Here is a 26194-nt window from a genome sequence, read left to right as displayed (position 1 = left end):
TAAGAAAATAGCCTTTGGGCCTTGTGAGCATATGATGATTTTTCATAAAAATATGAGTTGAAAACATTAGTTTTGACAGACTGTAAAAATGGAAATTTACTTACCATAATTTCAGTGGAAATTGAGAATATTTTGATAGGGATCGAATACATACTTTGGGTCCTGCAGGACTATGCAGAGCATGTTAGCAGATTGGAAACATGTTTTTTTTTTGTTTGTTTGTTTGTTTTTTAGTGTCATGAATGCTGACTTCCATCTTTCAAATATGTGGGGTGAACAGACCAGAGGGAGTTTCTCTGGACAGAGGCACCTGTATGTCTATCTATTCCCCTTGCAGGGGGTACTATGGACTGTCCTGATAACTGCTATCAGCAGTCCTAAGAGACACATCTTAGAAAATGTGCAAAAGTACTCCCCAAATGAGGGGCACTTGGGTGGCTCAGTCAGTTAAATATCTGACTCTTGATTTTGGCTCAGGTCATGATTTCAGGGTTGTGAAAAGGAGTCCTGCATTGGGCTCCATGCTAGGCATGGAGCCTGCATAAGATTCTCCCTCTTCCTCTCCCTCTGCCCTTCCCTATTTGCATGCTTTCTCTCTTAAAAAAGAAGTGCTCCCCAAATGAGAAATATATTGATACGAATTAGTATTTGAGCATCTGTCACATCCCGAAGGAGGAATACCTTTAGTTAACCACAAGATATAACTCTGTTTATCTCTCATTACCTTTTTTTCTGGGTCCTGGCTCTTGAGGTGTCCATTAGAACAGCCAAAAGTGGAGGAGGAAGTGACAGAAATAGAGGAGAAGCAAAAAAAGTTGCCACCCTCCATTACAGGCTTAAATCTGATGCAGACTATATCAGGGATGGGGCAAGAGGAGAAAGGAGAGGAAGATTTTTAAATTATTTTGGACCAGATAGTGACTGTTTGTGACCAAAAGGGCCTAGAAAAAGTTCTTATCTGCCTGTGATTTATGGCAGATGCAGGGAGAGAATTAGTGCATAAGCATGTTTGAATGTAGAAGAAGAGAATAACGCTCTTTTCCACTAGCTCACTGAATATAGTATTTACGTATTGTTGCACAATGTTTAGTATGAGAAAACATGGGGCAATCAAATCAGTTGCCATGTAGTAACAGCTAGCTAGCAATGAGTTTCTAAAACCTTAAAGCTGGTGATGATGACAGAACGAAATGGACAGATGTGGGAGAGATTTAAAGGACACATTTCTTCCTCCTCCTCTCCTCCTCCCTCCTCCTCCTCCTCCTTCTCCTTCTGTTTATTCTTTTTTTTTTTTGGATGGTGGCTAATTGAATTGAACAGGAAGATAGAAGATTAAAATATTATTTTGAGGTTTTTGTTTGTTTTACAACCAACAAAATGGTTAAAATTTATTTACTTATTTTTATCGAAGTTCGATTTGTCAAGCTTTAAACCTGGTATAATGGTGGCACTATTTACAGAAAGAGAGGGATCAAAAAGGTTTCCTACTATTGGGAAAATAAGAAATAAAGGGGGGGAAAGGAATGTGTTTTGGAAAGTGAAACTAAATAATGAGAAGGGAACTATTCAGAGGTCTTCGGAAATCAGAACAAAGGAAGAGCAGGTAGGTCTTCATAGAAGGGAGTAATAAAAGGAAATAGTTTACCATACAACTCATATCATTTCTAATACTATCTGAGAGTGCTGAATAATGATGATAATAATACTAGTGATAAATTATATCATTGATGCTTGGAGGAATAATAATGGACTTACTGAGGGATTACTGTGTGCCAGGCACTATGGAAGTGCTTTAAAAGCCCATATACCAGCGTTCTTAAGTTTATTAGTACTATTTACTTCAAGAAATGGAATATTGCTGAAGTCATTTATTCATTATCAGTTAGACATCCTGGTAAAGAATGATCACAAGTGGAAATGGCCAGTTTCCCAAAGAAACAAGCAGACAAGGATATGACCACTCACATATAAAATTTGTTACACAGTGATGGCCAGCATTTTCTACCCGTATGCTCTATTTGCTTTTGTCAAATGTTCTGTTGTTTGACATTTGAGAATTTCTTCCTTTATTTATTGCTTTTAAAAGTGTATGTTGTGATTTAGTTTCCCATATTCTGATTTATGTTTTTTTAACTCCTGTTCTTATTTCTTTTTTTATGTAAGCTATGTATTTTAGAAATGTTTTGTTTTTTATTATTTTTAAAAAGATTTTATTTATTTACTCATGAGAGATACACAGAGAGAGGCAGAGACAGGCAGAGGGAGAAGCAAGCTCTCTGTGGGGAGCTGGATGCAGGACTTGATCCCAGGGCCCAGGATCATGACCTGAGCCAAGACAGACACTCAACCACTGAGCTACCCAGATGCTCCTGTTTCTTTTTTTTTTTTATTTTTTTATTTTTTTAAGGAAATTTTTTTGGGTCTTCGTTCTGGTTCACAGAGATCTTAACTTATTTTCAAGCTAGCTATGTGTTTTTATTTGCCTTTTAATATTTTATCAATTACTATTATGTTTTAAGTATATAGGTTTAAAAAGCATGTGTTTACAGTGCCTTATTGACTGAAAGTTTTTGTGTGGTATCTGTAGTAGGGTATACTAAGCATAGTCTCAATTTTTCTTCACAAGTCTGATATTTGTGCTTGAAAATTAATTATTGTATTGTTTTGTATAGTACAGTGATAATCCAAAGACATTTTTTTTATCTGCTAGATTATTTCCCTCCACACTCAATGGCCTCAGGTCAGGTTCGCTAAAGACTGCTTGTTTTACTTCCTATTCCTATGTAATTCTCAAATTTACACTCCTGTCTCCATATCTACTGTTTCTGCCTCATTCACAGCATTACAAAATACCTCTACTTTCAGCTCTGCCTCCAAAAATATATATGCATGCTGTTGCAGATCTGGTGATGTCATTCACCATCATCCTCAGGTGGAGATCTAGGTCCTTATCCAGACATAGGAGCCTTGCACAGTTGGATCTGGTCCCACCCTTAGTCTTACCCTTTGCCCTTCCAAATTATCTGTCAGTTCTCCATGCAGCTCATGCCCTTCCTTCTACCTGTAATTCTGATCACCCTTTCCTTTTCCTGTCAGGCCTACATATCCTTTAGAATTGATCTCAGGTATTCTCATTAAACTCTAGATTGGACTAGGAGCTCTGCTGGACCTATGCACCATTGAGCCTTGTCAATTTTTTTGTTAAATCATTTAGTGCCAGATTGAGTTGGTTTCTTTACTATAATATCCTCCCAAGTATGCTTTAAGTACTCCAGGATAAGAATCTTGTCTTATTCATTCTTAAATAACCTTTTTATTTTGAAAGAGTGTTAGATTTACAGAAAAGTTGCGGAGAGCACAGAGAATCCCTGCAAAGCTCCCACTGATTTTAGTTTCCCTAATGGAATCGTCTTCCATTATTGTCGTGTATTTGTCAGGTCTAAAATACCAACATTGACGCATTACTGTGAACTAACCTTCAAACTTTATTCAGATTTCACCAGTTTTCCATTAATTTCCTTCTGTTCCAGAATCCAATTCAGGATACCATATTGCATTTAGTTGTCTGGTCTCAGTCTCTGCGGATCTGGGACAAGTTATCAGTTTTCCTTGTTTTTCTTATTCAATTTTGTAACCCAGCAACTAAATGAACTAAACTGACAAAGCTTAGAAAATAGCCAATGAATTAATCTGGTTTTGATAGTTCTTCTACTCGCTCATGCTGCTATTTTCCCAACTTGATGTTCTAACTATTGGTAAGACTTTGTTGCTCTGCGGTGCACAGTTATCTGACCACTTAATCCCAGCTAACTTTCACTTTGGACCTCATGCTAGCTACTTCTGGCTCATAAACCTTTTACATTTCTCTTGGATCTATAGAATTCTCCCAGATGGTTAAGAGTAAAAGGTTCCAGATATACAGTTAAAGGTTACAGAACTAAGGAGCTAAAATGTTTCATATTCACTGGCTGTTCAGCATAACACCATCAAGGAGTCAGGAGAGATTCCAAAATTCTTTGGAGCTCTGGCATTGTGAATGCAGTGGACTTCACATGCACAAGACCAGAGGAGGTCAGACCATCCTCAGCATTTTTGTGCCATCACCTTCTTTCAGCCACAGAATGGGATAGCAGTGCTTAGGAGTTTCCATTACATAAGACAAATCTCTCTTTGGAATAAACCCCAGTGTATGGACTGGCACCTTAGTTGGATCAAGCAGCAGTGAGAATGTACTTCTGTGGTGTGTATGTGGCACTGGGACCAATAATTCACTCCTAGATCTGAGGGACAGTACAAAGTGGCAAGAGGAAGAATTCTGTGTGCGGCTTTGTAGCTTTAGGCTCAGATTGTTCACTCATCTAAAGACTATCCTTGAGCCTTATAAATGATAAACTTGTCCTAACAGACATGGTTTTAGACAAAGAATCTTTAGTTTGGGTGCTTAACTTTTATTTCCTTGCAGTCTTCAATGATACATAAGCCTGCCCTAAAAGCAACGAGTGAAAAAATTACTTGGTCTAACTGGATACAGAAAGTAATTTTATAAATTTACTAACAATATCCCATTAGACTTTTCACATTATCCCCTATAACCCTTTGACAAAAATACAATTTAGATAAATCACAGCGTTGGAAGTACCTGCAGCTGAGAAACACAGTAACGAAGATTATAGGGTTTTTCAGGAATGTCATCCCCAAAGAGTTACAGCCAAATTACTTAGAACCTGTGGGGGAAAATAAAAAGTCAGGGTGCATTTATATGTAATTTTATTTGTCCTGAGGCCAGCCTGACTATGAAAAACAAAGGTTGATGTAGGGCACAAAGCTTTCGCTCAAGATAGATGTTGGACTTTGGGACTATACCTGTCAACACAGTTCTAGTTTTTGGGGGTAATGACCTTCTTAAGAGATGTGAGGTGATATTTCACTGTGATTTTGAATTGTATTTCGGTGTGGATGTTTTCTTAATTTTTTTTGAGATCATTTATTGTTAGTGTAGAGAAGTACACCTAATTTTTGTATCTTGATTTTGTATCCTATGACTTAGTGCTGAATTTATTAGTTTAAAACTCATGGATATATGAGAAACTGTATGGAAGTTCATCTCAGTTAAAAGAGAAGCTCCTAAAAAGATTTTAAATATAACCAAAAAGAAGCAAAAGTCTTTAAACTACTTTCTATTTTGTAAACTTTGTAACTTAAATTGTAAAACTCATTTCTACTTTACATAGTTTTAAAAGGAGATCTGATTAGGAGTCTTTATATAGAGCACGTCAGACAAAACTTCTTAAAGGAGATGTAAACAGAAAAGTTAACAGGAAGGTAAACTATCACTGCAATAAGAAAACAAAATGTGTGTAATAAAAGTGTTAATAAGAATAAAATAGCTTCTACAACTCTCAGGAGAGACATGAGGACTTATAGATAGTCTCTTTCTTTTTTAAATAAATGAAGAGAAGAATGGAATGTAGGATAATCAAAATGGCTGGAGCACAGCTCTTTAAAAATAGGTTTTCAATTTGCACAACTGAAGAAATAACATTATTTCCTCTAAAGGCTCATGAGGAAACACAAGTAATGAAGCAGCAGGCAAAACAAAATAGAAAATGTGAATGAAACAGAGTGGCTTGTGTTTGGGGTCCTAAAATCAAATAGCTTGATTTAACAAATTATTTTTGGGAAAACAGAACTTGTAAGCAACAGTATTATTTTTAAAAAGTGGTCCATTTTCAAACTAAAACCCTAAATATTTAGGTAGCAGATTTTCCTTAACTCTGTATTACTGACCCAATCTGAGTAAATAGTAAAATAAAATGAAAGCAGGAAGGAACACTGATGCTTTTTAGGAGAAAAATTTACAATGATAATGATTAGCAATGCTTATTTGTCCCAGTTTTTAAGCATGACTCATAATCATGATCATATGTGATTGGATGCTCATATGTGGCCTGCAGTCTGAAATATTTACTACCTGGCCCTTATGGAAAAGGTTTTCTCACCCTTAGACTGACAGATAGCATTTGAATTATCTTCCCATTAGTTGTTCCCTCTGTAAGAGTGATGAATAAAAATCATTAGAAGGAATGATTGTAAAATACTTGACAATATTGGAGTCCAATATACATTTGTCATGACAGTGAGCAGCTTAGTTGTAGGAAAGTTCCTTCTCAATTGGTCAGTTCCTGCAGGAGTGTAGATTCTTCTTGTTTTATAGTTCAAGTTCCAAAGATCAATGTAGAGTAAGAGTATTTTATGCTCTCCTTTTCCTGTGATCTCCAAAGCATTTTAAAGCATTAACTAAACCTTGTGGCAAATATTATCTCCATTTTACAAATGCAAAAATTAAAGCAGTGAGAATTTAAATGACTTCTTTAGAGTCATGTGGTAAAATAATAGAAGAATGGGGAATAAAACTATTCTCATGAGTCAGTACATTATCCCTTTGATTGTTCTCTAGCTCCAGCATACAGTTAAAATGCTTCTAGAATGGTTTCCATTTATTCTTTTGTCTTTTGGGGTAAGGATAGGAAGGATACTTACTTGGTAAGTTGTGACTTATTTCAGCCATACAATCAATCAAACAAATCTACAAAAGAAAACTTGACCAACATCTCATTCACATTCTGGATCATTCCTAGAATGTGAAAGTTGGGTTAGGAAAAAATTTCAGAAGAAATTGAAATTATTTGAAATGGAACAAAGAAGGAATTTAATAGGGCTTAAAATGTGTTAAACTACTCTTTCATTCTTTTGTGAAATGTCAGGACCTCAGTTGAAGCCAAGAAAATATTAACGTATATTTTGAGTTGTTGGGCAAAGAGAGATGGATTCATAATTTTTATTCCATTCTGCAAGAGTAGAGTGAGGCTACCAAATCACTAAGATGAGAGAAGGATGAGTCTGAAGACCTATATGCCTCCTTTTGAGACAGAAGCACATTATTCCTCAATATCTGAAATTCTCTTCCTTTGTCAAAGCACAGTTCAAAGGCTCAGCATTCTCAGGTGGCTCAGTTGATTAAAAGCCCGACTCTTGGTTTGGGCTCAGGTTGTGATCTCAGGGTTGTGATCCCAAGGACGTGAAATCAAGCACCATGTCAGGCTCTGTGATCAGTGCAGAGTTTGCTTGAGATTCTCTCCCTGTCTCCCTCTATCCCTCCGTTCTCTCTCTCTCTCAAACAAATTTTATTCATTTATTCAGGAGAGAGAGATAGAGACAGAGAGAGAAAGAGAGAGAAAGAAAGGCAGAGACACAGGCAGAGGGAGAAGCAGGCTCTCCGCAGGAGCCCCATGTGGGACTCCATCCCGGACCCCGGAAATCACACCCTGAGTCAAAGGCAGACGCTCAACCACTGAGGTACCTAGGCATCCCAATAAATACATCTTAAAAACAACAACAACAACAACAACAACTAAATACAAAAAAAAAAAAAAGGCTAAAGTCTATGATTTTTTTTTTCCTTTGGAAGGCTTATTACATCTTTTATGCTCTCTTAGAATTCTGCTGAACCTAAACCACAGTGGTTCTCAATGTGTGGTCCCTGAACCAGCAACATCAGCATTACCTGGAAGTTTGTCAGAAATGTTCATTCTCACACCCCTCCCATACTTTCTGAATCAGAAACTCAGAGGGTGGGGTCCAAGAGTCTATTTGCCAACAATTTTTCCAGGTAATTCCAGTGCCCACTACAGTTTGAGAACCATGGCTCTCACTTGTATTTTATTTGCAGTTTGTTGTAAGTTGCAGTAATTCCACTGAGGGCTTTCCAAGACTGCAAACATATCTCCTCTTCTTCCTCCTCCTCCTCTTCACCCCCCTCCTCTCCCTCCTTTCTCTCCTCTCCCTCCTTTCTCTCCCCTCCCTCCTTTCTCTCTTCTTCTTCTTCTTCCTCCTCCTCCTCCTCCTCCTCCTCCTCCTCCTCCTCCTCCTCCTCCTCCTCCTCCTCCTCCTCCTCCTCCTCCTCCTCCTTCTTCTTCTTCTTCTTCTTCTTCTTCTTCTTCTTCTTCTTCTTCTTCTTCTTCTTCTTCTTCTTCTTCTTCTCCTTCTTCCTTTCTTCTTCCCCTGAATTCCTTGTGCTGCTAAGACCACAAAGTTCAGAGTATCTTGCAGTCAATACTAATTGAATGTTTGCTCTTAACTTGGTATCACACTTGAATTTGTTCTCTGTGTTAGTATATCTTAGTAATTGTGTTTGTAAAATATATACTCTTTGATAATTTTACTGGGACAATGGTATAGTACTTGAGAAAATAGTATTGTGTATTTTTTCTAGATCAAATGAACCCTAAAATGTCATACAGATTTTCAATGTCTGGTTTGCCTTGTTCCTTCCTCAGAGAAGGTTCCTTAATGATTCTGCTGTCTGCTTCTTATCCTTTTGGAGAATGTGTAATGATTGAGTGCAAGCTTTGAGGCCAGACGGATAGGAATTGTATCCCAACAGTTCCACTCTTTCTCTGGGTTTGTCATAATTTCTTAACTTTTATATACCTGAGTTTGTATCTGAAAAATAGGAGAAGATGCTCATTTTGTTAAGTTGGTATGAGGTTTAAGAAGAAAGATTGTCATATGTCAAGCAATCAAAATATTGGCTGCTATTAAATTATTAGCTTTATTATAAACTTGTAGAAAGAATGAATAGTCTTCCACTGTGAATAATTTTAGCATGCTCAGCTGATTATTCTAAAAATACCACATAATCGCTCTACTAGGAAGTCATGTATTTCTACACTAGGAAAAAACATCTGGACAACCATTTATTCTCTAAATCATTTACTGATGAAATTACTTTATTCTAAAAAAATTTGTTACAGAGACTCTTAAAAAAGGACAACATACTGTCCAAGAAAGATATAATGGTAGACTTGTAATCTGAAAAACCAATTTAGAGTCTTCATTCAGTTCTATTGATGGCTAAGATTTGAGTTCCAGTGATAAATCAAAGGGAAAGTTACTTAGCAAATCTGATTTTCCACCTCTGTAAAATAAAAGTGATACTTTGCCAATTAATTTCATAAGGTTGTTAAAAGAGATGAATAGTAAACATGAAAGTGCTTTGTGAAATGTAAAGTGCTACCTAAATACCAGGTGTTTTTGTTGCTGTTGCTATGATAATTATAACAAAATTGAACTGCTCTGATACCTATTATTTGCTACTTTATTCTCTTGTGTTATGTGGACATGGTTTATCATTGGAGGTACCACCAGGGAGTAAATTGAGTAGTATGTTTGATAATGTAGTCACATCCCCTAAGAACTAGGTTCAGAACTCTGATACATTTCACATGGGCTAATAAAATGCTATTAGGCACAAATGACTTCTGCTCTGACAAATGACCCTGCTTGGATTTAAATTGGTGTCCCTGAGGTGTGTGGCATTGCACTGCATCATGCAGAGCCATCAGGTGCTCTGCATTTGAAGAGAAAACATATTTTTCTAGCTTAACTGTCACCATGGTCCTAGTTAATCAGCTCCCTGGTGCTTCTCTTTATGATTCTAGGCTGTGCAGTATTTCTGTTAGTAAAACTACATGTTCACAGGGCTTTTGATTTTATTTGAAGTTTTCATGCTTTTGCTTGAGTTTTCTGTTTCTTCCTATTTATGAGTGGCACCACAAACTTGCTGACTTTTAGAAACAACCCCAAATTCCCTAGGATCTCTCATTTGGCTGGGTTTTTTCCCCCTTAAAAGAACAACCACTACCAAGTCTTTCCCCTTGCCTACTCTGGAGGTTACATTAACAGAATGGTAAGACACACGCATGAGGTTTGGAGATCCTCTTGCTTTTTTGATTGAGAGGTAGAGATACATCCAGCGTAGGCATTGGATACTTGATGTGATACATACCTCAAAGGAAGGTTTTCTAGAAAGACAGGCAGAAACACATGCTTGACCCTCAGATTAGGAGACCTTGATGAGGAAAGAATGATCTAAATATTGAAGGCTAAGCTCAGGGGTAAAGTAATTCCAAAACCCAAAATAGATGAAGTGTTCTCACCTGAATAGTAAAGAATAAAGAGAACATAGGCTATGCCCACAGGGATAATATAGTAAATGAAATACAGAAAAGCATTAGAGGAAATTGAACATAATATTAATGGAAGCATGTAGTATATTGCATTTCTTGTTTGTTTTTCTGTATTTTTCAAATTTTATATGATGAACATGCACTATTTTTGTCAACAGGAAATGTAAATGCTTCTGTGCTGTTGAACATCCAATAAAATGGATGAACTTCTTACAGGATTCTTTTCTTCTTTATCCCTCTATCTCCAGAGGCTAGAATGGTGCCTGAAACTTTGTGGGCATTCAATAAATATTTGCTCAATGGATGAATTAATCATAAAAAACACTACAGAGCAGTATGTATCATAGGACCATGACGATATTAAAAAGAAAAAATATTACTAAATGGTTAATATTTCCACAAGTATGAAGTCATTGGATAGTATGGCCATGCAAGTGATAGAACTTGAATTACATTGTACAAAAAGATAACTTTGGATACTGTGCAGAAGTGACCTTTGGGAACAAAAGCAGAAAAGCTTGACCAGTTAGAAAGTTATTCGAGATGAAAATGATGATAAATTGAACTTAAGTGGTAGGTAAGGAGTGGCTGCTGTTAGACTATATTTTGCATAACTGTACAATCCTTGCTAGCAAATTGGACTTAGGCTTTTGAGAAAAAGATGATTGTATAGAATGACCCTGGGTATTTTAGTGTGAGCCACAGGAACAATGACAGTACCATCTTCTGAGAAGGAGAAATAGTAGTGGGGAGGATGTCTGGGGAGGGAGTGGAGAATACATAATTGTCTTTTGGCTATAATACTTGCGATTTGCCCACTGGAGATAAAAAAAAATGCCTAGTTAATACAGTAAGTATGACCCTTATTTATTTAGACAAATCTAAATATAGTTGAAAGGAGAAATCAGAGCTGGAGATAGAAATTGTGTAATTGAGTTTTGTATTGTCATTGAATAATATACTAAACCATGGGACTGGGTGATAAAGAGATGGAGAAAAAGAGAATTATGGTGGTGGATGAGAGGTCAAATGCAGGAGCACAGTCTGTCCTGGAATGAAAGAGGAAGGATAGGCAAGCATCTAGGGAAGGTGATGTGTGTTTGGACTTATACAAGATTAGAGACAGTACATTTTATTAGAATCAGAGAGAAAAGAGAGCATTTACATACACATGCAAAGGGGCCAAGAGGCAGATAAGGTGATGAGAAGATGGTCTTTAATTGAAAGGGAGGAAGAAATGGGGAAGGAATATTGGCAGTTTGAATAACAAGATCTGAAATAACATCTTGGTTTGTGGGAGAACCAAATGACTGGAGACATGCTGAGGGTTTACTTGAGATTTGTGCTTAAAAATATTAGGGGAAATCTGTCAGCTGGGTGGAGTGCTTCTTATTAGCAATTCTCTATGTCAAGGGGCCGGCATGGGTTAGGCAGACAGGTGGCTTAGGTAGGGCTAGTATTATGTCAAGTGGGCGTAACAGAGAACAAGAGAGTGGAGGGGATGTGAAAGGAGTGATTAGCAATTACAGTGAATATTCTACTTTCTTGTGTAATGTGAAAGTGTTTCATACCAATCAATATTCTTACACAGCATGGTTGATAATATATCCAAAGTAGCCCATCAGTGCATAATCATTTTTGGATGTGTATTGAAATCAGTGATGTCTCCTTTTCCTAGTTAAATGCATCACGCCTGCAAACATAAAATATGCCATGAAGAAATGAGGGTTGCTTTTTCTGTGCTTATTTCAATAAAAGTTTATGGTCTGTCTTATCTAAGTATCAGGAGACTTTTCTCTATAGTTTGACAAATTTTAAAATTTTGTTCTTTGTTCTCGAGCAGGAAGGTACCCCTTCCTCTTCTTTAGTCCAGAATTTGGCCCTGCAAACAACCTAGAAGGCATGCACTGAGAGGGAACATGCAGAGAAAAATGTTGGAAGAGAAATACAGAAAAACATAAGAGGAAGATCAGTGCCCCCTTGAACTGACCACTGTTCCCTTTGGTTTGCGGCTGGTAGGTGACCCTGCCTCTCAGCCTTCCCTTTTCAGCCGCAGTGACTGCTCTCAGGCAGCTGCCACAGGAAAGCACATTTTACTAGAGGAAATCAAATCCTTAACAATAGACGAGAAGATTTGCATCCGTGGCGATTGATGATAGGATAATGCGTGGCTGACTTCATAACATGGTTAGTTGCAGTCAGGCAAAATGTGCCAACTGCTCTGAAACGAAATGTACTAAACCAACTACAAAAATAGATTTTGAACACCACAATGTAAGGAGAAACAAGAATCCAAGAAGGGAAAGTGGGAGGATCATTAGAAAGCTGCACATTTGAGCTTTCATTAGACTTGGCTGAGGATGGAGATAGGCTTGATATTGGCTGGATGAACTGTTCTAAGGACCATTCTTATTGAATCTTGTTAGGTGCCTTCTCCTCCCCTCCTTACTGGCATCGTGTTGTAAATAAGGATTCTGACATTTTAGAAATGACTTTTTCCTTTATAGCCAGACTCTAAATCCTCTTAATGTTCATCTGATGCTTTGGAAGGTATCCTAACTCTTTTAGGCCACTAAGCAAACATTTAATTAATTAGCATTGTTGGGGTGGAGCAAAACAGCCATAAATATGTACTGACTGAAAGGACGTAGAGCTGTAGGATTTTAGGTCCTAAAACAGCCAGAGATGCAGACAACTCCTATTTGTATAACATTTGTCCTGGACAACCAAGATGGTCCTCTTGGGACAAGTCTTCTATCTGCCTAATGCTGAGCATTGTATTTCATGCCCTCAAGTAGGAGGGAAACCCTTCTGCATAAAGAAGGCAATAAACAGCCAAGGAACTAAGGAGCTCTCCTTAATCTCCTTCTGGCAGCCCCAGAAAAGTGAATTGTAAAAGTCTGACTTGGAGCTACACTGTTTTGAATGAGACAAGGCCCAAACGTTCTTAATGCACTCCTAGGGAGCACTCAATCCCGCTGACTGGAACATAAGGAATTTAATAAAGTAAAAGCAAGTTATCTAGTCAAACCTCCTGCTGCTTTTTTTATAATATCAAAATGAAAATAGGCTTAATTTGGTGCTAATGTAATCGAATTCATTGCAGTATCCAAACATGCTTTATGCTTCCCCCCCTTGGATGTTCTATAGCCACTGATTGTATGGATGAGGGGAGTGGGTGCAATTGCTCACTTGTTGAATGCAGATTATCTCATCCATTCTCAATCCTGAGGTGTCCTTCACCAAACTTCACAGCTAGAAATTTATAAAATGGCCATTTCAAATGGAAATATGGCTAACCTGAGTTATATTATTTATTTAGTAAGAGAGTTTACTAGAAAATTTTATATGCAAGCTTGTTATAAGTCCAATATAAGGAGTTGCTTTTCCATGAACTCACTGTAAATCAAAAGGTTATATTTGTAATGATCAAATAATTACCGTGAGCCCTGGCCAGCTGGGTGCGTGCAGCCTTACCCAGATGATAGATGTCTGCTCTCTGTCCATGAGGTTGGTAAATGAGACAAAATAACCACACAAGGAAGCAAGCCTTAAAGAATTCAGGGGACAGCAGAAAAATGACAGTGTCAAGAGAAGTTCGGAGGGTGAATTCAAACTGATCCTTTGCTCTGTTAGAGTTATAGTACCCATTTTAGAGAATTTCAATTTTCCTGCTTTCTCCATATAGAGATTTCTCCTAGCTCTCATTTGCATTTTTGAAAATTGTGATCAGCAAGTATTGATTAAAAATAGGTGAAGGAACTTCTTTACATATTTTAGATATTAACCCCACATCGCTTACATCATTTACAAATATCTTCTCCCATTTAGTGGTTTGTCTTTTTGTTTTGTTGACAGTTTCCGTTACTGTGCAAAAGTTGTTTTTAACTTTGGTGTAGCCTCAGTAACTATGTTTGCTCTTCTTTGCCTAGAAAAATGTATCTACGGCTGATAGCAAAGAAATTATTCTCCATGTTCTATCAATTTTATGGTTTCAGGTCTCATGTTTGGGTCTTTAATCCATTATGAGTTTGTTTTTGTCTGTGGTATAAGAAAGTGGTCCAGTTTCATTCTTTTGCATGTAGCTGTCCAGTTTTCCCAACACCATTTGTTGAAGAGACTGTCTTTTCCCCATTGTATATTCTTGCCTCCTTTGTCGTAGATTAATCAGCCATATAACTGAATTTATTTCTGGGCTCTGTCTTCTGTTCTGTTGATCTGTCTGCTTTTCTGCCAGTGTCATCGTCTTTTGATCTCTATACCTTTGTAGTATACCTTGAAATCTGGGATTGTGATACATCTAGTTTTATTTTTCTTTCTCAAGATTGCCTTGGCTATTTGGGGTCTTTTGGAGTTCCATACAAATTTTAGGAACATTTATTCTAGTTATGGGAAAAATTGCTTTGGTTTTTATGGACATTTTAACAATATTCCTTTAAGCCATGAGCATGGAATATCTTTCCATTTGTTTGTGTCATCTTCAATTTCTTTCATCATTCTTTTATAGTTTTCAGAGTACATGGCTTTACCTCTTCGGTTAAGTTTATTCCTAGGTATTTTATTATTTTTGGTACAATTGTAAGTGGGACTTTTTCTTATTTTCTCTTTCTGCCACTTTATTATTAGTGTACAGAAATGAATCAGAGTTCTGTGCATTAATTTTGTATCCTGCAACTCTACTGAATTCTTTTATTAGTTCTAGTAGTTTTTGGTAGAATCTTTAGGCTTTTCTATCTATAGTATTATGTCATCTGCAAATAGTAAAAGCTTTACTTCTTTCTTACCAATTTGATGCCTTTTATTTATTTTTCTTTTCGGATGGCTGTGGCTAAAAGTGGCGGGAGTGGACATCTTTGTTTTGTTCCTGGTCTTGGAGGAAAAGCTCTCAGTTTTTCACCTTCAAGTATGAGGCTCACTGTGAGTTTTTCATATATGACCTTTATTATGTTGAAGTATATTCTCTTGAAACGTACTTTGTTGAGAGTTTTTGTTATGAATGAATATTGTATTTTTGTCAAATGCTTTTTCTCTGTCTCATGAGATGATTAAATGATTTTATCTTTTCTCTTGTTATTGTCATGTGTCACATGATGGGCAAATATTGAACCACCCTTACCTCCCAGTAATAAATCCCACTTGATCTTTGTGAATGATTTTTTAAAATGTATTATTGAATACAGTTTGCTAATTTTTTTTTTTTGAGGATTTTTGCACGTGTTCAACAGAGATATTGGTTTGCAGATTTTTTTGCAGGGTCTGTTTGACTTTGGTATTAAAGTAATTCTGGTCTTATAGAATTAATTTGGAGGCTTCTTTTTCTCTTCTATTTTTTGGAGTAGTTTGAGAAGAATAGGTATTAATTCTTCTTTAAATATCTGGTAGAATTTACCTGCAAAGCCATCTGGTCTGGAACTTCTTTTATTGGGAATTTTTTTGATTACTGATTCAGTTTTACTGTTAATAATTAGTCTGCAGATTCTGTTTCTTCCTAATTCATTTTAGGAAAGTTGTGTTCTTAAGAATTTATCCATTTCTTCTAGGTTGTCCAATTTTCTGACCTAAGTTTTCATAATATTTTCTTACAATCCTTTGTGTTTCTGATATGTTAGTTATTATTTCCTCTCTTTTATTTAGATTTTATTTATTTATTTACTTGAATCCTTTCTTTTTTAATGATGAGTTTGACTAAAAGTTTATCACTTTTGTTTATATTTTCAAAGAATGAGCTCTTGGATTCATTGACCTGTTGTGGATTTTTTTTGTTTCTATTTTATTTATTTCTGCTCTAATATTTATTATTTTCTTTCTTCTACTGGCTCTAGGATTTGTTTTTTTTCCTAGCTCCTTGAGGTATAAGGTTAGGTTGTTTATTTGAGATTTTTCTTGTTTCTTGAAGTAAGCCTGTGTTGGTATAATCTTCCCTCTTAGAACTGCCTTTACTGCATCCCAAAGACTTTGGACCATTGTGTTTTCATTTTCATTGATCGCCCTGTACTTTTTTACTTTCTCTTTGGTTTTTTGGATGATTGATTCATTGCTAAGTAGCATGTTATTTATCTTTCATGTGTTTGTGTTATAAGTATAATATAAATTAAAACCACAATAAGATATCACTTTGTACTTGAAAAATGGCTAATTTAAAAAAGAAACACAAGAAATAACAAGTGTTGGTGAGGATGTGGAGAAAAAGGAGCCCTTGCACACTCTTGTTGGGAATGTAAATTGTTGCAGCCATAGTGGAAAACCATATGGAGATTCCTCAAAAAAAAATGACCATATGATCCAGTAGTTCTACTACTGAATATTTACTCAGAAAAAATGAAAAGACTAATTTGGAAAGATATATGTACCCATATATTTATTGCAGCATTATTTACAATGGTCAAGATATGGAAGCAACCCAAATTTCCTTCCATAGATGAGTAGGTAAAAAAATATGTGGTGAGTGTGTGTGTATGCATGTTTATAATGGAATATATATATATATATATATATATATATAGTACACACACACACAGAGAATATTACTTAGCCATAAAAATGAATGAGATCTTATCATTTGCAAAAATATGGATGGACCTTGAGGGTATAAAGCTAAGTGAAATGTCCATCAGAAAAAGAGAAATATCATATAATGTTACTCATATATGGAATTTAAGAAACAAAACAAATGAACTAACAAAGAAAAAAGAGACAAGAAAGGATTCACAAATACAGAGAACAAACTGGTGGTTACCAGAGGGGAGGTGGATGGGAATATCAATAAAATAGATGAAGGAGATTAAGAATACTTATCTTGATGAGCACTGAGCAATATATATTGCTGAATCACTATATTATATATCTGAAATTAATATAATATTGTATGTTAATTATAGTTTAATAAAAAAAAATAGTCCAACTGCTATAGCAGGCTGAGAGTGGGGAGCATCCCCAGAAAGGACTTTACACAGGTACTTGAGACAGGAGATGCTAAGGATACTGATCTCTAAACTAAACGTTTAAATATTTGTAAAATCTCTAAACTTCTCTCTTCTTTTACTCCCCAGAACTAGCCCAAACTTTGATCTTCTCTTCCAGAGACAACAGATTACAGAATGCCTGCTGTTTTTTGCCATCCACTTTTCATCCCTCCTACTTAAAAAAAATAGTTGAAGAAGGAGAATTAATTTAGGATAATTAGGTTGGCTCCTTTGGACTATACTAAAGTTAAAAATTCAATATTTGTAGAAAACATGAGTGCACATACCATAGAGAATGGGAAGTGTTATACATATGCTATCATCTAAATTGCCCAAATGGTCATAGAACATGGTTTTGGCTAAAATATTAAGCACGAAGAGGGTATTGATACATTGCCAGATAAAAAATTGTTTGTAGTACATAATAAAAGCTATTGGTAAAGACAAGGAATACTTAGATAACTGAGAAAATGTCCTCCAAGACAGGTGGGCAAGGCACACCATCTGTCTATAGAGTGATAGTAATGGTCTGTACTCTTGATTGTTACTTTAGGTATCAGATGATGACCAATAAAGGAAGCGAAACTCCAAAATGGAGCAGAAATACAGGCCATAGTCAGTTTGGAATTCTGTCAGGAGAGGTCTTAATTTTTCTAGTCAGTTGTCTGGGGCCGTGGGTTGATGATTGTTTGGATTTATCATATTATGTGTATGTGTGTGTTGTGAGTTAGGATGGATATCTTTCCTTTGAGCCAGTAATGGGGGTGGGGAAGGTGATATATCTTCTTTCCCTCTCTCCTTATAACCCTCTGTGTTGTGTTGGAGTATTGTTGTTCTCCTATTCAATAGGGTGGGGTACACTTCTTTTAGAGGGGCCTGTCTTTGTTTTTTTTTTTTGTTTGTTTATTTTATTTTATTTATTATTTTATTTTATTTATTTTATTTATTTATTTTTTTTGAGGGGCCTGTCTTTGCCTTCGCTCCTGGTTCTTAAGTCATCTTGGGATAAAATTTCTAGTTATTTATCCAAAATGGAATTTTAAAAATTCAAACTCCATTGCGGATTTTAGGTTTTGGAGAAAGAAGTGACCACAGAATTGATCCAATGAGAGTGGAATAGTGCCTCTCAGTCCAGATAAAGTTGTCCAAGTTATCAGCAACCCATCTATTGAGTATGAAATAGAAATAAGCTATCCTTTCATTTACCCATAGAGCAATGCTATCTGACTGCAAGCCGCAGAACACTGATAGAAGGATTGTTGGCAGAGTAGCCTCAAAAGCTGTATGGGAACATTTATTCAGTAGCTAATGATAATGATAATAATAATAATAATAATAATAATTAGTAACAACTTACATCTCAATGAAATCAGAAAGGGAGACAGAACGTAAAGACTGCTAACTCTGGGAAACGAACTAGGGGTGGTAGAAGGGGAGGAGGGCGGGGGGTGGGAGTGAATGGGTGACGGGCCCTGGGTGTTATTCTGTATGTTAGTAAATTGAACACCAATAAAAAATAAATTAAAAAAAAAATAATAAATTTTAAAGTGAGCTTCCACATATATTATTTTATTTGATTGTTAATACATTTCCTGAACCGTGAAGTCAACATATATGGTAGGAAAATTACGCTACCACGCATTACCTACTTACCAAAAAAAGCTCTTCATCTGTATTAGATGATACAAGTCCATATTAAACTGGACATCAGTGACTCATCTGTTGCCTTTGTAAATCAGTACCAATATCACTGGCATTGTATTTTATTAGATAAGAAAGTCTACATACATACTCTTTTAGAAAACCAAGCATTTAGAAAGTGAGCTAAAATTAAATTTCAAGATTCTTTCTCTTATTCTAATAGTGATAAGGAAGATGGTCTCTGCTAATTATATAATACAGAGGAAGTCTGAGCTTCTACATATAAGTGGTGGACACACATCTTTCTCAATTCAATATTTAACTACACATTAGCATATGATACTTAATTTGAAATTATCATTAACTTCCCAGTCGGCATGTGGCATTCCTCTTTCTAACTTTAAACCATTTCATTCTGAAAGTATAAAAAAAGACCTGAGGCAGCAGCAAGATTGAACTGGACACATTTTCAACTCAATGATGCATTTGATTTTTAACATTTTTGTCTTATAATCAAAACTCTGTACAAGCTCTTACTGTAAAGATATTAGATGAATGGCAGAGAAAAGATAAGTTGTCCTCAGTTGCCCTTTGTGGTGTTACAAAGGAGTTATTTTAGAAAGAACTTTTTATATCAAAGCTCTTTCAAAGAGCTAGTTCGGGGAAACATTTGGTATTTACAATAACTAGTATTTCTAAAACTGCAAAGCTCACATTCTATTAAAAAAATTCTCACTTCTCAGAAATTTAAAGAACCCCTAGATGCTAAATGCAAAGCTATTTTAAATAAAGGAAACAGACCAACAGTGAAAGAAAACTGGTGTGATTCACTGGAAGCAGTGATCACACGGTCTGGTTCTGTTGAGTTGTGTGAACTTGAGAAGGAAATGATGTCTCCAGACCTCAGTTCCCTCATGTGAAATTGAATGGGGCTGGACTCTATAACATGTAATCCCATTGCAGCTTTAATAACCTGTGATAATAAACCTGTATTTTATAGTATTACTTGGCTTTGACTCCTTCACTAGCATCACCGGATAGGGTTGTTTTAGCATTTCCACCCAGATTTCACTGAACATATTTCTTCTACTTTTCCACAACACTACTCAGCTCTTTGAATATTTTACCCATGTATTTCTGGAAGTTCCTGGGTCTGCCCAGTGGCCAGAGCTCCTCACCACACCTCTCTTATGGGCAGTCAGCTCCACCACATCTATCACAGCTTTGCTATTGCTGTTGGCCAGTTGCCACCCTGTCCAGGTACTGTCTCCTGCAACTCCCCAGCTATAGACCTTTGAGATACAAAAATTGTGCTGTTTTTCCTGCAAATTCCTGCATCTGAACCAGTTGATAAATGTCTTTTCCTTGCCTTTTCCTCCTGAGGCTTCAGATCTAGTCCTTGAGACTGAACTGTGGATAGAGGCAGGGATGCCATCTTTATTTCCCCTTTTCCTTCTCTGACCACAGAATGTGTGCATTAATCTCCTCATTGATCCTTTTTCTTTTAAGTGAATTGTTAATGTGTCTAGATTCCTGAGAGTTGTTGACCCTACAAAAGCAATCTCAGTTTGGGACTCAGGAAAGGCTTCTCTTTTACTATACTTTTACAAATACTTGTTGGTGGGACTTGATATTTTAAACCACTGCATAATATGTCCTACAACAATTAGCTTCAGTCCTCTTGATAAACAGAAGAGATAGCTTACATGAAGAAGGATGCCTTCAGATAGAAGGCATCTTGATCTTAGGTCATATTGATTTTCCTGTTAGAGGTTCTTTCTTCTAAGATCTACTTTTAGGTCACTCTCAATTTTCTAATCATGATCCGTGTGATATCAATTGCCACGATCAAGTAGATGTTCATTAATGTGACTTCAGCTTAAAAAAGTAGACTAATAAATGTGATAAATCTGAAGGGACTCTTCATATGACTAGTTTCTTCTTGATTATCACTACATCTTAGTATACAGGAAGCTCAAAATGTTACTGCATGATCTGGTTAAAGTAAATTTACCTCTCTGGTTTTTATATCATTGAAAAAATGGGGACACTGGCTCCAAGTGATTTTTAAAGTTCCTCTGAGCTCTAAAATGCATGATTCTATAATTTTTAGATGTTTAATTTATTAATTAAATGATAATACCTTTATTCTTTGATACCTGTCAAATTTACTTTAAAAACTATTATCACACTTCATTTATTTTCTAATAAATTTCTGACAGCATGAATTAAACATTCAAGGATCCCACTGATTTTGTTAGATTAAGCCTACATCATGCTTGGTGGGGTCTGAGGAAAGAAAATCTCCTGTTATGGTTATCACACATATTACTTAAAGAGGGGAGTCATAAGAAGTTTCCAGGTGCTACTTATTTTTAGTGGGTGGTGATAATTAGCATTATTATACCTGTAAGACAACCCTCTATATGTTGTTTCTTCATCTATTTTCATTGTTCTATATATTTAGATGTGAACTGACTCTAAAATCAATCACTTTCTATGTGTGCCAGTTGGGTTTAGTTGTGCCAGAAGAGCTTAATTTTTTGGAGAGAAAAGGTGATAAAGCAGCTTTGACAGCATAAGTTTAATAGACATTTTTGTGAATAGAGCCACAACTCACCCCCCTTGGAAATCTGTACTTTCTGAAAAAGGAGCTAATGCTATGATCTTTGACTCCATTTGAAAATGCTGGGAATTCCATCATTGTATTCCATTATTATATGAGTAAACACTTTTGAGGTATCTTATCCTATCTGTTTACCAGAGAAAATGTTTAGGACTTTAAAAAAAAAAAACAACTTTCTCTTCTCTTTTAAAAATATGGTCTTTACTCTTGTGGATTCTTTATGATGTTCTTCCCAGAGTTGATTGTTTTTAATGCTTTTTAGCCTTACCATTTCTTCTGAACTCCATGTTTGCTTTGATTTTTCTGTTCAGAAACCAAGACCCATGGAGTTTCCTTGAAATGATACACTTCTTTCTTAGTAATATCCTTAAATCCTTACCTATGTACATTTATATAAAACTACCAAAACCCAAGAATGAGGAATTGGTAATTTGAACAATTAAATTATCATGCTTGTTGCAGTAGCTCTTTATAGTCTAAATATGAGTTAAAATGATTAGAGTGGCCGTAATGATCCCAACATTTCTCCAAATTGGTGAGATCTAGCATTTTGGCCACATAGTTGTCACCTTTCCACATTTGCAAAAGACACTCACTTTTCACTTGATTATTCTTTTTTATTATTGCTATTTTTCTATAACTAGATGGTTTCTTAGTGCAAGGTCTGCCACAAGGCTTCTAGTGTCTCAATGTATATAGTGTCAGTTGAAGTTATGATAAAGACCTGTGTCATGATTCGTATTGTAGATTCAAAATATCTCATCTTGCTTAGGAAAATTATACACTAATACTGTGTTTGGTCTTCACCATCTAAATGCAAGAGATCATTGTTTAAAACTTTCATTTCCAAATTTTCATTAAAGAATGAAAATGAAGGAATCTTGTCTCACATTTAGATCTTTCATCCATTTTGAGTTTATCTTTGTGTATGGTGAAAGAGAGTGGTCTAGTTTCATTCTTCTGCATGTGGATGTCCAATTTTCCCAGCACCATTTATTGAAGTGACTGTCTTTCTTCCAATGGATAGTCTTTCCTCCTTTATCGAATATTAGTTGCCCATAAAGTTCAGGGTCCACTTCTGGGTTCTCTATTCTGTTCCACTGATCTATGTGTCTGTTTTTGTGCCAGTACCACACTGTCTTGATGACCACAGCTTTGTAGTACAACCTGAAATCTGGCATTATGATGCCCCCAGCTATGGTTTTCTTTTTTAAAATTCTCCTGGCTATTCGGGGTCTTTTCTGATTCCACACAAATCTTAAAATAATTTGTTCTAACTCTCTGAAGAAAGTCCATGGTATTTTGATAGGGATTGCATTAAACGTGTATATTGCCCTGGGTAACATTGACATTTTCACAATATTAATTCTGCCAATCCATGAGCATGGAATATTTTTCCATCTCTTTGTGTCTTCCTCAATTTCTTTCAGAAGTGTTCTATAGTTTTTAGGGTATAGATCCTTTACATCTTTGGTTAGGTTTATTCCTAGGTATCTCAGGCTTTTGGGTGCAATTGTAAATGGGATTGACTCCTTAATTTCTCTTTCCTCAGTCTCATTGTTAGTGTATAGAAATGCCACTGATTTCTGGGCATTGATTTTGTATCCTGCCACGCTACCGAATTGCTGTATGAGTTCTAGCAATCTTGGGGTGGAGACTTTTGGGTTTTCTATGTAGAGTATCATGTCATCGGCGAAGAGGGAGAGTTTGACTTCTTCTTTGCCAATTTGAATGCCTTTAATGTCTTTTTGTTGTCTGATTGCTGAGGCTAGGACTTCCAGTACTATGTTGAATAGCAGTGGTGAGAGTGGACATCCCTGTCTTGTTCCTGATTTTAGGGGAAAGGCTCCCAGTGCTTCCCCATTGAGAATGATATTTGCTGTGGGCTTTTCATAGATGGCTTTTAAGATGTCGAGGAATGTTCCCTCTATCCCTACACTCTGAAGAGTTTTGATCAGGAATGGATGCTGTATTTTGTCAAATGCTTTCTCTGCATCTAATGAGAGGATCATATGGTTCTTGGTTTTTCTCTTGCTGATATGATGAATCACATTGATTGTTTTACGGGTGTTGAACCAGCCTTGTGTCCCAGGGATAAATCCTACTTGGTCATGGTGAATAATTTTCTTAATGTACTATTGGATCCTATTGGCTAGTATCTTGTTGAGAATTTTTGCATCCATGTTCATCAGGGATATTGGTCTGTAATTCTCCTTTTTGGTGGGGTCTTTGTCTGGTTTTGGAATTAAGGTGATGCTGGCCTCATAGAACGAATTTGGAAGTACTCCATCTCTTTCTATCTTTCCAAACAGCTTTAGGAGAATAGGTATGGTTTCTTCTTTAAACGTTTGATAGAATTCCCCTGGGAAGCCATCTGGCCCTGGACTCTTGTGTCTTGGGAGGTTTTTGATGACTGCTTCAATTTCCTCCCTGGTTATTGGCCTGTTAAGATTCCATCAAAATCCTAGAGAAGAACACAGGCAACACCCTTTTTGAACTCGGCCACAGTAACTTCTTGCAAGATACATCCACGAAGGCAAAAGAAACAAAAGCAAAAATGAACTATTGGGACTTCATCAAGATAAGAAGCTTTTGCACAGCAAAGGACACAGTCAACAAAACTCAAAGACAACCTACAGAATGGGAGAAGATATTTGCAAATGACATATCAGATAAAGGGCTAGTTTCCAAGATCTATAAAGAACTTATTAAACTCAACACCAAAGAAACAAACAATCCAATCATGAAATGGGCAAAAGACATGAACAGAAATCTCACAGAGGAAGACATAGACATGGCCAACATGCATATGAGAAAATGCTCTGCATCACTTGCCATCAGGGAAATACAAATCAAAACCACAATGAGATACCACCTCACACCGGTGAGAATGGGGCAAATTAACAAGGCAGGAAACAACAAATGTTGGAGGGGATGCGGAGAAAAGGGAACCCTCTTACACTGTTGGTGGGAATGTGAACTGGTGCAGCCACTCTGGAAAACTGTGTGGAGGTTCCTCAAAGAGTTAAATAGACCTGCCCTACGACCCAGCAATTGCACTGCTGGGGATTTACCCCAAAGATACAGATGCAGTGAAACGCCGGGACACCTGCACCCCGATGTTTCTAGCAGCAATGGCCACAATAGCCAAACTGTGGAAGGAGCCTCGGTGTCCAACGAAAGATGAATGGATAAAGAAGATGTGGTTTATGTATACAATGGAATATTACTCAGCTATTAGAAATGACAAATACCCACCATTTGCTTCAACGTGGATGGAACTGGAGGGTATTATGCTGAGTGAAGTAAGTCAGTCGGAGAAGGACAAACATTATATGTTCTCATTCATTTGGGGAATATAAATAATAGTGAAAGGGAATATAAGGGAAAGGAGAAGAAATGTGTGGGAAATATCCGAAAGGGAGACAGAACGTAAAGACTGCTAACTCTGGGAAACGAACTAGGGGTGGTGGAAGGGGAGGAGGGCGGGGGGTGGGAGTGAATGGGTGACGGGCACTGGGTGTTATTCTGTATGTTAGTAAATTGAACACCAATAAAAAATTAAAAAAAAAGAATGAAAATGAAATAATTTTATTAAAGAGGAAGAATAATGAGAATGATGTAATTTTCATCAAAGAAAATTACAAAAATAAAAAAACAGGAAAACATAAAAGTTATCCATAGCTTTTTGTATTTGGGTAGCCACTAGTAGGATCTACACTTAAGCAATGTAATTATGATTGTAAATGTCTTTTAATTAGTGAGGTCCTTTCTTCTCTTACTTTGAAATAAATTGTTTAAAGCGTGTGCTTTATAGAATTTCTGAATAACAAATTTTTAGACAGGCAAGAGTTAACCTTTGCCTAAATTTCATGTAAGAATCTGAGACTGAATGATAATCACTGAAATTTAAAATGATTGGCAGCGATGTAACAGAATTTTATCTTGTAAAAATTATGTAAAAGAAAAAGTATTATAGTATATAAAGCTTTAAACAGATGATAATATTCTGACATTTGGGAGATATTCAAATCCCAGAATTTTATAACTCTTTCAAAGATTCATGTTGCCCTATTCAGAAAAAAGATATCCTAATCCACAACCCAAATATCATAAATTCTCTTTTCATGTCCTCAGGCATTAAGAAGAGCAATGCTTATGTTAATATATATTTTCTTTGCCATCTTCCAAAACTTCATGACCTTTCTATCCTTGACCTAATTATACGAGACAAACAGAAATTATTTTCCCTGTGAGTTTACGTATTCCCTAGTATTGAGCAGAGGGAATAGGTAATCATAAATGTAAGAACAGAGAATAGAAATTATATAAACAAAGCAAATTGGAGAGTAGTTCCAGGCTTCTTAAAAATAATCATTTAATTTTGAGAGCCCTTATTTTCTTTAACAAAGCATGGTTAAATTTAATCACAAACAGTTTTGGGAATTAATATATAAAATGGTGTATATTGTATTTGGAATTACAGTGCAATTCCCTTATAGTTTATCTGATAGTTTACTCAGGTTTTACTCAAGAAATATTTATTGAGTGCATCTTTTATAACACACCTTTTAAGCAAATATACCTCCTCTATTTGGGGACACATTTAATACTAACCGTATCAACATGACTAACAAGGAGATGTGGTGAGGCTTGTTTTAACAATTGTTCCAGAATGGCTTTCTTAGGGCATAGGATTAAGCATTGATTCAAGAACCATATGGATGCCAAATTGATACTATTTTCCAGAAGGTATTACGATTCCAACCACAGCTGAAGAAACTATCTAGGAAAGTAATAGTACCTAATGCATATAGGGAAAATGCTTCTGTGTATTTTGTTTTTGATGGTCTTACTGTGGGAGTTACAACGAAAAGGTTGACAGTGGTCAGCCTGTGTAAGGGATTGTTTTCTGAAAGATGAGAAGATAGAAGGGA

General features: G+C 36.2%; 1 long non-coding RNA gene across 2 annotated transcripts in view; it reads left to right on the top strand.

The window, feature by feature from the left end:
- Positions 1-26194, top strand: part of LOC140609543 (uncharacterized) — a 232888-nt gene that overhangs the window by 132194 nt on the left and 74500 nt on the right. The window lies entirely within an intron of this gene.

The sequence above is a fragment of the Canis lupus genome, chromosome 18 (assembly GCF_048164855.1).
Source record: "Canis lupus baileyi chromosome 18, mCanLup2.hap1, whole genome shotgun sequence".
Taxonomy (NCBI): Eukaryota; Metazoa; Chordata; class Mammalia; order Carnivora; family Canidae; genus Canis; species Canis lupus.
Note: the sequence above shows the minus strand (reverse complement) of the source record. Positions and strands in the feature narration are given on the sequence as shown.